Source organism: Cheilinus undulatus, linkage group 21, assembly GCF_018320785.1.
Source record: "Cheilinus undulatus linkage group 21, ASM1832078v1, whole genome shotgun sequence".
NCBI classification, from domain to species: domain Eukaryota; kingdom Metazoa; phylum Chordata; class Actinopteri; order Labriformes; family Labridae; genus Cheilinus; species Cheilinus undulatus.
In genome coordinates this window covers 8045694-8058836 of record NC_054885.1, presented here as the reverse complement: position 1 = coordinate 8058836, position 13143 = coordinate 8045694, and the positions used below count along the sequence as shown (strand labels likewise).

General features: G+C 37.5%; 1 protein-coding gene across 2 annotated transcripts in view; it reads left to right on the top strand.

The window, feature by feature from the left end:
* Positions 1-775: 775 nt before the first annotated feature.
* arhgap27l (Rho GTPase activating protein 27, like) overlaps positions 776-13143 on the top strand; it is a 45574-nt gene continuing 33206 nt past the window's right edge. For both annotated transcript variants that reach the window (XM_041817522.1, XM_041817521.1), the window contains exon 1: positions 776-861. The gene's annotated coding sequence lies outside the window, so the exon portion shown is untranslated. The remainder of the gene's footprint in view (positions 862-13143) is intronic.

Genomic DNA, 13143 nt, shown 5'->3' with positions numbered 1-13143 from the left:
AAGCATGTTGGTATACAACATAATGGATAGCACAAGCTGCACATGATTAAAAATAAATAAATAAATAAATAAAAATTTAAAAAATGGATAGTAAGACATTAATTTTGGATTTACTGTTGTGGATTTGATATCTAAATGCCCCAGACAGTCACCCAAGTTCCAGGTTCACTAGAGAGGCATCTGTAAGGGTTATGATAGCATGGAAAGCATCATTGGAATGGCAGAGCAGCCAGCTGCAAGAGATATGAAAAATAAGTGGTTATGGTTTATAGTTCAAAAGTTCTTTAAATTTGAACAACCTGTATCTCTTCTTGTTGTAGACCACATCCATCTCAGACGGTTAATAAAGAGTTGAATGACTGGACTTTTGATCTAAAACAATTTGAATTTGTATTAATTTTATTCCTTTTTTTATACAGTAATTAAACTGTGTTTGCTGTTTTAGGTTTTAATGTAGTTTAAGTTCATGTGTTCCTCTCTTTCACTTTTGCATTTTCTGTCTTTGGAATATTTGCTCTCTATGCATCAGCTGATGAGTGCCGCCAGAGGGCGCTGTTGATCCATCCAGACGGAGCAGCAGGTTGGCATTTGTCCTTCTTCTGTCAAACAGGAAGTTAACACTGGCAGAAAGGGAGGTAGGGAGAAGGGGGAGTGAAAGGGGGAGGAAGAGGAGGACAAGCTGAGACTGGCAGGTCAGGGAGGGGCGGGACCAGAGAGAGAGAGAGAGAGAGAGAGAGAGAGAGAGAGAGAGAGAGAGGGAAACTGTGAGGAACCTGTTTCTGTGATTTTAGACTCAACCCTTCAGGAGTAGAAGAGCAAGAAAACAAAGAGCAGGATGGTTGGATTTCACATTTACTGCAGGTAAAACACATCTATCTATCTATCTATCTATCTATCTAGTTGAAAGTTTCCTGCACTTTCATTTATTTGCATATTTTTTATAGTGTAATGTTTAATAGTGTAATGATAGATGTTTTTGGAACAACCAAACAGAAAAACAGGTTAACCTACAGTAAAGGGACGTGATTTCATATCTACTTTAAGGGGACCGTTTGGATTATGGGGACTTTTTGGATTGTGGGGACCTCTAGCTTGGGGAGACCTCTAGATTGTGGGGACTATGTTGGTTTAAGTTCCGGATTCAGTCTTGATCTTTGGTTAAGTTCAAGTTTTACCTGGATGCGTGTGTACTAGTGTGTGATTATGTGTTAATGTGTGTTTAATTGTACGAACCCTGTGTGTTTGTTGCACACTACACACTTACAGTAGAACAGGTTCTGAGTCTATCGAACAACATAATAAAAAAGTATCCAGGTTTAACAGCTCTGCAATTATCTGAGACATTACAGAAGGAAACAAAAAAATAAATCTTTGAAATAAGTCTGAATATTCATATTTCTAATTGTGTTTGTTAAATGTTAGCTCTTATTGTAATGTTATTCCAGTGGAAGATAATTTTGGTTTTGCAGAAAAAAAGATATTAAAGGCCACAACAGTCAATTTAGAGGTTGTTTCTCACTCTTGGTTCATCAATTATTAAATACTTAGCTTATATATTTCAAAATAAATGGAAAATATACAACATGAGGGCAAATTCAGATTGTAAGCACTGGTTTTATATGTTTTTAATTAAAGAAAATACTCAGTATTTTATCCTTACGTAACACTATATCATTATTATTATTATTATTATAATGACTAATGTTAATATTTCATATCCCTAAGTGAATTTAAAAACAGCTCCACTTGTATTTCTATTATTATCTTTATATATGTTATTCATCTTTCTCTTCACCACCATTATTTTTTGTAATGCTAGTATTAAAGTGATCACTGCTTCATTGTTTTACATCATTCTTATTTCTAGAATAATGCAAGAACAGTTTAACTGAATCCAAGAGTAATACTACTTCACTGCTATCAATAGTAAATTAACACTGGTCTTTAAAGGGTATAGTCTTTATTATAGTATTAATGATTAACACTGGTCTGTTCTAATAGGCCACAACAGAGAGTATGGCCTAAACCCACCCTCTTTGTAAAGTGTCTTGAGATAACTTCAGTTATGAATTGGTGCTATACAAACAAAGACTGATTGATTGATTGGTTGAAAAGATGTGATAGGCCAGTGATCATCAACCTTTTCCAACTAAATATCCATGACAAGGTTAACAGAGAAAGCAAAGATCTACCTCCAAAAATTCACAGAGAGAAAAAAACAGCTCATATTTTCTTTTGGACTGAATTTTACCCATTGAAATAAAGATTTTCTGCAAGTGATGAATGAAATTAAAACATTTTGGAAATCCTGAAAGTTTTCATTTAACAACTAATGCAGTCCATTACAGTATTTCTTTTTAAATGGGGTCACAGCCCCTTTGGCAGTCACCAGGATATGCTAAAGAGGTCGCACGAAGATGCAGGAGAACAGAACTATATATATAAAACTGTATATGCCTGTCTGATTATCTACTGAAGAGAGAAGAAAAAGGGAGAAAGGAGAGGAAATATATAAAGAGGGTATAGGTTTTCAATTCAGTTCAGCCAAGACAAATGTATTAATTCCTTTTGGCCGATCTGTTTGGAGCTTCTTGTCTATAAAAACAAAGTTGAAAGACAGTGACACAGAAAGCAACAACATGTTCAAGCTGAAAATATAAAAAAGGCTCTAAAACAATGGCTTGCACATTTAGCTATTTTAAAAAGTAAGACAGAAACTAAATTTGAATATTAACTTTTTTTTGCTAAGCATTTAAACTTAGTAAAGGATTTTCAATTTGTTGATTTTTTTGATCAATTATGATAGGATCATATTTGCATAATTCATTTACTTTACAAACACAAAACAACAGACATATAATAAATACATAACAGTGTATAAAACCACTTTTAAAGGGTGCAGAAGGCCTAGTTGTTAGGTTGCATACGTACGGCCCAGGTTCAAGTCCAGCATGTGGCTTTTTCACTGTATGCCATTCTCTACTCTCACATCTCTGTTTCTGGCTCTATCCTAGCTCTACTAAAAGAAAAAAAGCCCAAAATAGATCTTGAAAAAAAAGCTTTTAAATTTTGATTTACAGAAGTATTTTCAAAGTCTCCTATTAAGATTGTTTGAATTGTTAATGCAATGTCAGTTAAGCTACAATTTAAATTTTTTTTAGTCTATCTAGACATTTGACCAACAATTTGACTCTTATAACATAACTGACCTTTTTCTAAATGTTAAACCAAATATTTGGTTGTAAATGATCTGTGATGCATCTCAGTTACCTGCAGTATACATTCCTGTTAAAAAGGAACTGAAATTGTCACTTTCGTTCAGGGTTTGAGTAGAATTTGGGAACTGTACCGATTATAAGATGTTAAGACGTTTGCCAATTGGAGAAGTGGGCCCTCTGTTGTTCTGGTCTTTTCAATTTCTTGTCTGAATACTAAAAGAGTCGTTGAGAATTCACATTATATTCTTGATAAGGTTTATCATAGCGATATTCACAGGTAATTAATTTAATTAATACATAGTCGACTCACCTTAAATCAAGAAAACAGCCAGGAAACAGTCAAAATTAGACACTATTTTAAACAAGAATGGGCAACTTTGATGACCAAGAGCACTGCATTAATCTTATTGTCAATGCCAAAGGTCAAATGGTTTTAATTGTCAGATATCCTCAAATTAACCACTGTGATTAGAAATAATTTAATGAAAGAAAGAATAACCCTCACCCTCCAAAGATCATTTATAATGCCAACACTTGTGTTTTTAAACTCAAGTGGAAATTATTATTTTAATGAGAAAAACACAGAATTAAGTCAATTTTAAGATATTTTTTCAAAGCGATAAACATAGTAGTTACTTGTTTAAATAAGGTATTTTACTTGCATATTTATGTGCATTTATATTTCTACAAGTGCATTTAATGATGCATATAAAACGTTTTACAGAAACAACCTGTTAAACAGCTACTCATTTCTTTCAAAAAATTGAATATGTACTAAGAGTGACACATAAGAGAAATGTTTCTATTCTAATGTTCTGGTGGCAGTTTTCTAATGTTTTAAAATTTAAAACATTAAAACATTTAAGTTTAAAATTTTTTGGTATTAGAAATCGACTTGGAGCCCACACAGTGAGGTGGATGGACACATTTTGCCCTTGGGCCACCAGTTGCCCACCCCTGATTTAAAACACAGGGTTACGACCAAGGTTTTAATAGTTTTGGATTCTTCATCAGTTTTCATTTTTATTTCATTTTCACTTTCTGTGTTCAATTTCGGTTTAGTTTTAATTAGTTTTTACTGCTGCTTTGTTAGTTTAGTTTATATTTTATTTGCAAAAGTGCTTTGTTTTAGTTTAGTTTTTATTAGTTTTTTGTTTTTTGTTTTTTCAGATTGATTTCGGGGCTGAGGGAACATCATACGGTTTTAATAACATTCAAACAGGCCACTCTTTAACTTATCATTTTATTTTCTTAAAGCTGAAGTTTGAATAAAACTCCAGACATGAAACTACCACTGTGTGAAGTCTTAACCAATCATTTTGGCAATTTTACACTCCTCAGACTTGGCTGTAGGTGTAGGTCACTATTATCAAAGACTAAAACTAAGGATATTTTATCTCTAGTTTTATTTTATTTTAGTTAGTTTTGCAAGTGCACTATAAAGTTTTAGTTTTTTGGGGGGGTAAAGCTTAGTTTTTATTTAGTTTAAGTTAACTAAAATGATTTTTGAATTTTAGTTTTAGTTATTTAGTTTTATTTAACTATAACAACCTTGGTTACAATGACATTATGTTAACAACCTGTACTTGGAGATTGTGGCTAACATTAGCTAGCATGGCTAGCATCTGAACCTCCTTGAAGGTTATTTGTCAAATACCAGTGCTAAATCTCATCACTCATTTCTTTAGCTGTATCTGAGCAAAACTTAACACAGTCTGATCTGATCCCCATTTTCTAGATCAAAATCATTCTGAACTGCTCTTCGCCTCTGAGATGCTAGCGATGCTATCAGTTTACCATTGTTTACATCAGGTTAAAGAGTGTTATGGCTATTTACTGGAGCTACAGTGGCTACTAGTGGCAAGCGGCTGCATTACAGTTTAGTCAGGTTATTTGACTGGAATTGTGTGCATGAAATGACAGCACATTCCTAATTTATCAAGTCATAGAGGTCCTTGATTAATCCATAGAGGTCACCGAAGAGGTCATAAGAGGCCTTGATGAGATTGTGAGGAGCAAGTGAGGGAACATATAGAGATCTAGCAGTGTGCTACTAAAGTCTGTTGCTGTTATGAACCTAATTGAAAGGAACTTATAAAGTTCTTGAGGTAGTTAAGTTGTTGTAAGACAACTGAGCATGTTGTTTAGGCCCCTTAATGCCCTCACTATCTATTTACATTGATGAGAGCTTGTAGAAGCTCAAACATAGGCATGTCATACATGTCCATACATGTCCATGCAAAGAATGTAAAGGTCCTTGACTTGGTTGTAGGTGACTGTGGGGATGAAGATTATTGAAAATATTGAAAATATTCTTTTGTCTTTGGTTAAGTCTTTGAAATTGAAGAGAAGGTCATTGAGTCTTCAAATGAGTTTGTTTTCAAATGATCTTGGACATATTGCAAGGTCCTGTGGAGACCCTTAAAATGGTACGTTTAACCCTTTAGGCTTCAAGATACTCCTGCTGATGTTCCTGATAGAACTGTAAGAGTTCATGAAATGGTTGAAAGGTTCCTTGGGGATTTTGATAGGTCCCTTAGCAGGTGGCAGAGCTTCTTAGAGGGTTATAGAGATCCTTGGAGATGGTATAGAACAATCCTTGATTATGCCTCAAACAGCCTTTAACATGTGAAGCAGATCAGGAGTATGGGAGTCCCTTGTTAAGGACAAAGCAAAATACAGATGTTCTTGACATGGTTGTCAAGGTCCTTGGGGTCAGTGGAGCTCCTTGAAAAGAAGGTAAAGTCTTACCTAGAGGTCCTTTTGGGTTGTCAGGGTCCTTGGGGAGGTTGCTTAGGTGTTTGTACAGTTCGTCAAATTTCTAAGGTAGGTTATTGAGGTCTACATTGTTTGAAAAGGACATTAGGAAGGTTGAGGGGGTTGTTGGCAGTGTTGAATCTCCTTGAAATAATAAAGAGAATGCTATTGCTTTCTGAAGATATTGAAAGCATAAGCCAACTTACAGAGTGTCTTGAGATTCCTATTGGGATGTAAAAGAGCCTTTATTTTTTAGAAAGTCCTTTGTTGGATTATCCAAGGTTGCTTAGGTCCTTGAAGAGGTGGTTGAGGTCCTTGACAGGTCAGAGAGTTCCTTAAGTAGTTTGTAGAAGTTCCTTATGGTAGAAGTCTATAATATTTAGGTCCTTGAGGAGGCTGAAAGTACCTGAAAGGTCTTTAAGAAGCTTAGAGAGGTTCTTGATAGGGTTGTAGAGGTCCTTGAAATGGCAGAGAATGTCTTTGGATATCTAGCACAGACTGGAAAAAAGATTGACAAAGAAACAGCCACCTGGGAGTGGAGCAGATGTAGAGCTAGCCATGCTAAACGGCTGCAGTATAGGTCATAAATTCTGCCTCCTACATGTTTACTGATGGGACATGGGTCATACTATTGAGTAAAAATGCACGTCAAATAAACAATAGTGGGGAAAACTATTCGATTAATCAATCAACAAAGATGATAACTTTGACAGCAGCTAATCAGTAAATTATGTTAATTATTAATTCAAGTTAATGTTAACATGAACCATTATTAGTTCAAGGTTGTAAGAGGCCATACATTTGCCATTGTTGCTGCTAATGCTAGTATTAGAATGACCACTTTTACATGGTCTGTCCTACAACTAACAAACACAGTATTGCTGTTATTATGATCATTGACTGGCTGCTTATATGGACAACTCTCTGGTTGGTGATGCTAAGCATTCTGCTAGCTCTTATTGGTTGCTGCGTATATTCCTGAAAGCAGTCCAACCTAGAATCATGAATATCACACATATAAGTAGAGAAGGCTCTGGCATAGTAGGGACCAGACCAGTACAATGATCATTTTGATGATCTGAGGATTACTTGGACAAATAAATGTGTGCTTTGGTTAGCATGATGGGTGTAGCATTGATTGACCCCTCACTAGGCCCCACCCCCCTTGGTTACAATTGCTATGCCTGTCAAGCTTTCACACTGCCATATTGAGTATGATGTTTTCTACTGTTTAAGTGGGGCGTTTTCAAAATGACATAATATCAAATGTATAGAAAAAAAGTGTTTGGAAACTGTCCAGATTCCATGTCCATCATCAAGCAGATCCATCTTGCAAAAGCTCCAATATGAACTGATTTTGCCAGGTCTTAGAACGGACCAGACCAATCAGTGTTATTTGAGGAGAACGAGGCGGGGAGTTTAGTTGCACTGGAAGCTGATAGTAATGGCTACTGCCAGTGTAGCAGTTAGCTCAGGTGTAGCTATAGCATAGCTGGACCACATTCCTTCATTAAGTAAAGAACAAAGAACAGAACAGAAAGCTTTTGATGATGGAAAAGATGTTTTCACTCTTCTGCCGACCTGCCTCAGCATGAGTTTACGATAGTTATGGGCTGGGTTTTGTTGTACTGGAAGGCGGCATATACAATGGCTACTGGTGGAACGATTAGCTCACATGGTGACCACAGCAGCAGTTTTATCTGAACTGGGCCACTTTTTTTAACTAAAACAAGAGCAAAAGAGCCAAAAGAATTGCACAGAAAACCAGAAGAGACGTTTCTGCTCTCCTCCTGACTGAGACCAGGCGGGGTTTAGCTGTGTTGCAAGCTAGTAGTAATGACTGTTACCAGTGAAGCTCGGATGTAGCTTTAGCAGCAGTTTAAATCAGATGTGGATGGCGAAAGAGGAGCAGAGAACCACACTGAAAGTTTTTCTCTGCAGGAAGATGTTTTTGCACTTTTAACAACCGGCCTCAGCATGAGTTTTATCCAACAACAAGCTCCAATGTTGGAACACTATACGCTACCTTACTAAAGAGCTTCCATTACTTAGTCATGCCTACTACCACAAGTTGTCTTGTCACTGTGATTGGTAATAGTATTTTGGCTTCACTTAATGCAATAGAGGGAGATGGGAGCATGCTGTCCATATTAATAAAGACTGTCATTTATTAAGATGTATAGATCTTTGTGTGTCCTTGTTAAGGCTGTCCAAGTACTTGTGGAGGCTGCACATGACCTTTAGCTGGTTTTAGAGATCCTCTGTGAGATTCAGGGGACTTTGAGGAACTTAAAGGAGCTCTTTAAAGTGGTTTGGGGGTCCTGGATTTGTTTGATACCTGGTTATAAGAGACTCCTGACAGCCAATCACAGAGCAGTATTTCTGTATTTGTGTGGTAAACAGATAAACACAGTGTGGTCGGACACAGAGCTTTCTCAAAACATTCCAGGATTGAGGAGGCGGAGCCTCCGCCTACAGTTTTATGATTTTAACTCGGTTATTTCTGTCTGTTTTTTAACTCTGTGTGTTCTTCTGACTGTAACCGCACCCCACTGACAGGGAGGGTAAAGGTTCACTTCACATCTGCTTGGACCGATCTTGATTGGCTGTCGGGTGAATGATGTCACAGGTCACATTATACCTCCTTCTACTATGAGTTGCACTTCTCCTTTAATTCGCAGTCTCATCTGATTGGTTGACGGGGCGTGTCCTACCACAAAGCCTCGACCTCGGTTTGTAGATTGACAGTGGAGTTTATTTTCTCACACACTTCAGCGCTGTGGTTGGAAAGAGGAGAGAGAGAGAGAGAGAGAGAGAGAGAGAGAGAGAGTGAGTGAGTGTTACATTCCTGGTGGGATGGGTGTGGTTGAGGGACAGAGAAAAACAGAGAGAGAGAGAGAGAGAGAGAGAGAGCAAGAGGGGGAGGGAGAGAGAGGGAGGGATAGGAAGAGGGGTCTGCTGCATTCCAACACATCACCTGCCTCAGGTGTGTTTCAGGTGTGTGTGTGACTCAAATCAGGTTTGACTGTTTACCTCACAGAAGCTCTTAAAGAGACAGTCACTCAGTATGCTAACATGCAGTCAGAAAAATCATACTGTTGTGTTGGTCGTACTACAACTGGACTTTTAAAACACTTTTCAATAGGCTGGTTGGACTGGGATCCTACTTAATTCTCAAAGTTGGATGAACAGATCTAGACTTTGCAGTGGGATTTACTCTTACATTTACAGTGCCTATAAAAAGAATTCAACCCCTTGGACCTTTTAATTGATTTTATAAAAAACAGCCATGGTTAATATAATTTGATTTTAACATAAAAAAGCCCCCCAAAACTAATAATAAGTAGGAGGTGATTGTAGTTTAAAGACACCTGGGTCTGGAAGGTCCAGTCACTGGGTAATCAGTATTCCTGGCTACCATTACACCATGATGACAAAGGAACACTTCAAGCAAATTAGAGATTTTTTCAGTATTAGCCAGGGGATGGATACAAAAATGGACTGTTCATTTAAACACTCATCAAATTAAAAACTTTTATTTGAAAAGTTCTGACCTTCCTAAACATCCTCCATGGCATCCATACCCAAGGTCTGTTGGATCTACCAGCCACCGGGTGGCAAAAGGGCTGAAATCACAGTTATCGATGCTTGGCTAGTAAGTAAGGAAACACATTGTTTTAGCCTAGACAACTTATGAAGGCCCGAGGGGTCTAGCATTTAAAGCAGCAGGTCAGGACCACACTGAGTCCAGAATTATCGTAATTAAAGCCAGCACCAGCCTTCAGTGGAAAACAAAGTTACTAGGTCATGATGGCTTGAACCTTGTAAAAAATGGATGTGAAATACATCCCATAGATAACAAGAGAATAAGTCTATCTGGGTGTCCCTAAAACATTATTAATATCTACTCACAACAAACAGAGAGGTGGCTGTATTTATGAATATCTAATAACTTTGGGAGTTATAAAAAGGCATGACATTTGGCACATTTATTTCTACAGCACTGCTCTGAAACAAGGCCATCAATAAAGTTTACAACAACCCAGCATGGGTGATAAATATACAACAGGTTATCAGGCAGTGATTACGCATATGATGATAAAAACTCATGTAGGTAGGTCACCTGTTTATCCGTGGACTACTGTTTGCCATATTTGTTTCTGACCATATTTAGAGAAGAAGGCGGGGCTCAAGAGCAAACACATGAGGCTTCTTTACAGTGCAGTTTCAACACTCAGTATTTACACCCTTGTGTTTGTCACTATGGATGTTGTAAAATCATAACGTGAGACTGAGAGATGCCATGTGTGCCATCTACAAAGGTAGTAGCTGAGGCTATGAAGGGCCAAGAAGGGATTACAGGAAATGAAGCGCTGTGTGCATATACATGTGCAGCGCTCTATCATGCTTCCACAACACTGTAATGCAGTGTGAATGAGCAGACCAGGACACAAATATCACACCGTTGCAGAATGAAAACAAATGTCTTTAACGGCCACAGTCAGAAAGATACAAGACTGATTGGGCCACTTTGATATGCCTCACCTTTAGTTTGTTAAAGTTAATAAAACCAATCTGATGGAGGTTAAGACATGCTTAGTAACTGAATATGCTTTCAGAACAAGAACTATAGCTAACAAGAGAAATGATTAATCCTTGTCAGGGATTTCAGGCCATATCTGATATTAAGGGGGGCATTAGTTAGCCCTGGCTACTACTGTCTCCATGGCTACTACTCTCTGCCTCTGGGCAAGATGTGAATGATGCTCTGTGCAGTAGAGAAGAAGATGCTCAGAGTTGATTTTTACCCTCAAAGTGCAATCTTACCTCCACTCTACGTTAAATGGTCTTCAGTGATGGAGTTATTTTACAGCGTTAATGCATTCACTGTTAATTTAACTCCATAAAGAGTCAATTGATCTAAGCCTCGACCACTGCAATTTCAAATCTGTGTTTCCCATCATGCCCTTGGGCAGAGTGTTAAAATGTGTTTATGTGTTATGTGTTGTGCAGTGATCACTGTTGGGATTTCTTTTGCTCATGTTTCTGGTGGATTGGTGTTATTTTTGATGTTAAACACTTTTGCACCATGAGTGAAGTTATCCACTAACTCGGTCACTTCCTGCTTGCAGCAGATGAGGGTATATAATGAAGGGTGGAGTGCTGACTTCTAACTCAGTACAGTCTAGCCCTGTGTCTGTCTTTGTGCTCCATCTTTGTCATAAGACACCTGACTTTGCCACTGGAAGTCACATTTTATTTAGCAGGAAAAGTGCATTGCTCTGTGGCAATGATTACGACATAATTACCTCAAACCTACTCCCAAAGTGAAAGGAAATACTTGGAATAAGTGTTTAATTTGACACTAGTTGAGTTTATTTATTTATTTATTATTAGGGACAGAGCACATTGATGAACATGGACATGTAAGTTAGATTAAGACTGATGATTTTACTGTGTACATGAACGAATTACTGTCAAAATGTTTGTTTACAGATTTAACACAGCATTAAAAGTCAGAACAGCTTGGAAACCTCTGCCTTTAGGCTTAATGATGGTGAAACTGTTGCAGAATTACAGTTTAATTCTATGTTTTTTCCTTTAGCTTGATGCTAACACCATATGGAAATGCCATTAATGTGCTAGAATTAGCATTGCATTTGTGGTAAACTCATGCAATTGAAGTTTCTCAGCTTATCTACAATTTGTAACTGCTGTATAGTTGTGTCAAAAGGACTAAAGGTTTATTGTAATCCATCCAGTCACTCCCAAAACTATGCTGATGCTTTCAAAATCAATTATGGTAAATGGGAAAAAACGGGTCTTTAGGGATTTAAAAACTTAAAAAATGAAACACATGCAGTTCAATGGTTATTATTAAGAATTTGAATATGACAGTCGACATTGGTAGTCCAACCATATTAGCAGAAAACGCCATTAGGACAATACTAGTCTGCTGCCAATGGGTGAGCTGGGTCACATGGCAAACCAGTAAGAGAAAAGCCTCAGGTTATGCCTATTGTCAAGCCCTAATATGAAAGCAAGCAACAGTTAAATTCACACTTGTAATGTTTGGAAAAGACTTGTTAATTCTGCTGTGTAATTGGACTATTTTTACATTGGGCTCTGTGGGGTCTGACTCACTTTTGGAGCTGGCCTCAAGTGGACATGAGAGGAACTGCAGGTCTTTATACTTTGAATTCAGTGCTGGTATTTTTGTGTCAACAGGTATGATGTAACAACTGAGCAATTAATCAACTAATGCAGCAGACATGGCCATGACAAAATGCTGTGAAGAAACTTTAAAAATGCAGAGAAAGAAAAAATAAAATTGCTGATAATTTAAAGATTTTCTCTACAAACGTGAAAATGAGCCAGTAAAACTTGGACTCCTCAGCTCCATCTGAACAGACTGACTTCAGTCACACTATTGTTCCTTTACAAAGACAGGAAACAGATACACACAGTGTGTGATGTCACCCAGGGGCGGAGTCTGCATGGCCTTGGGGGCTGGCTCAGTGCAGGAAAAGCAGACGCTTCCCTCTGTAAACAGAACAGGCCTGAGATCAGCCGTCTGCTATTGTTCTTAGTGTGTTTGTGTGACTGTGGGAGTGTAGTGCCATGCTTGGAGGCTGCTGGTCTATCCTCACTAATAATACGGTTTCACAGCCAAGCCTGTCCTCGTTATTCTGACATCACAGAAATATGAATGTGATTGATTCTGCTGAAGAACGGAGATTTCTCTCCTGTTTGTAGAAATAATCCATTAAATCAGATCAGTGTGGACCTTTTGAGGACACAAAAATATCTCAACATCTCATTCTGTTGAAAGTCACCAGTAAACACAGTCACATTTCAAAACCTAACACCGGTGTTTGCTGTTAGCCATTCAGTGTTTGTTACGGATGTCAAAATTATTCATTAACCACTTACTACTTATTTTCACCATATTGACCACTTTATAAACCCTTATTTAGGACTTTTTTGGCCACTTATTGATCCATTTTTTCCACTTATCAATCCCTTATTTACAGATTATGTCCCATTCATTAACCCCTTATTTACAACCTACTCATCCCCTATTACTAATTTACCCCCCTGCCACTTATTTACCACTGATTGATTACTTACTAACCAATTATTAATCACTTATCCACCCCCTGTTCAC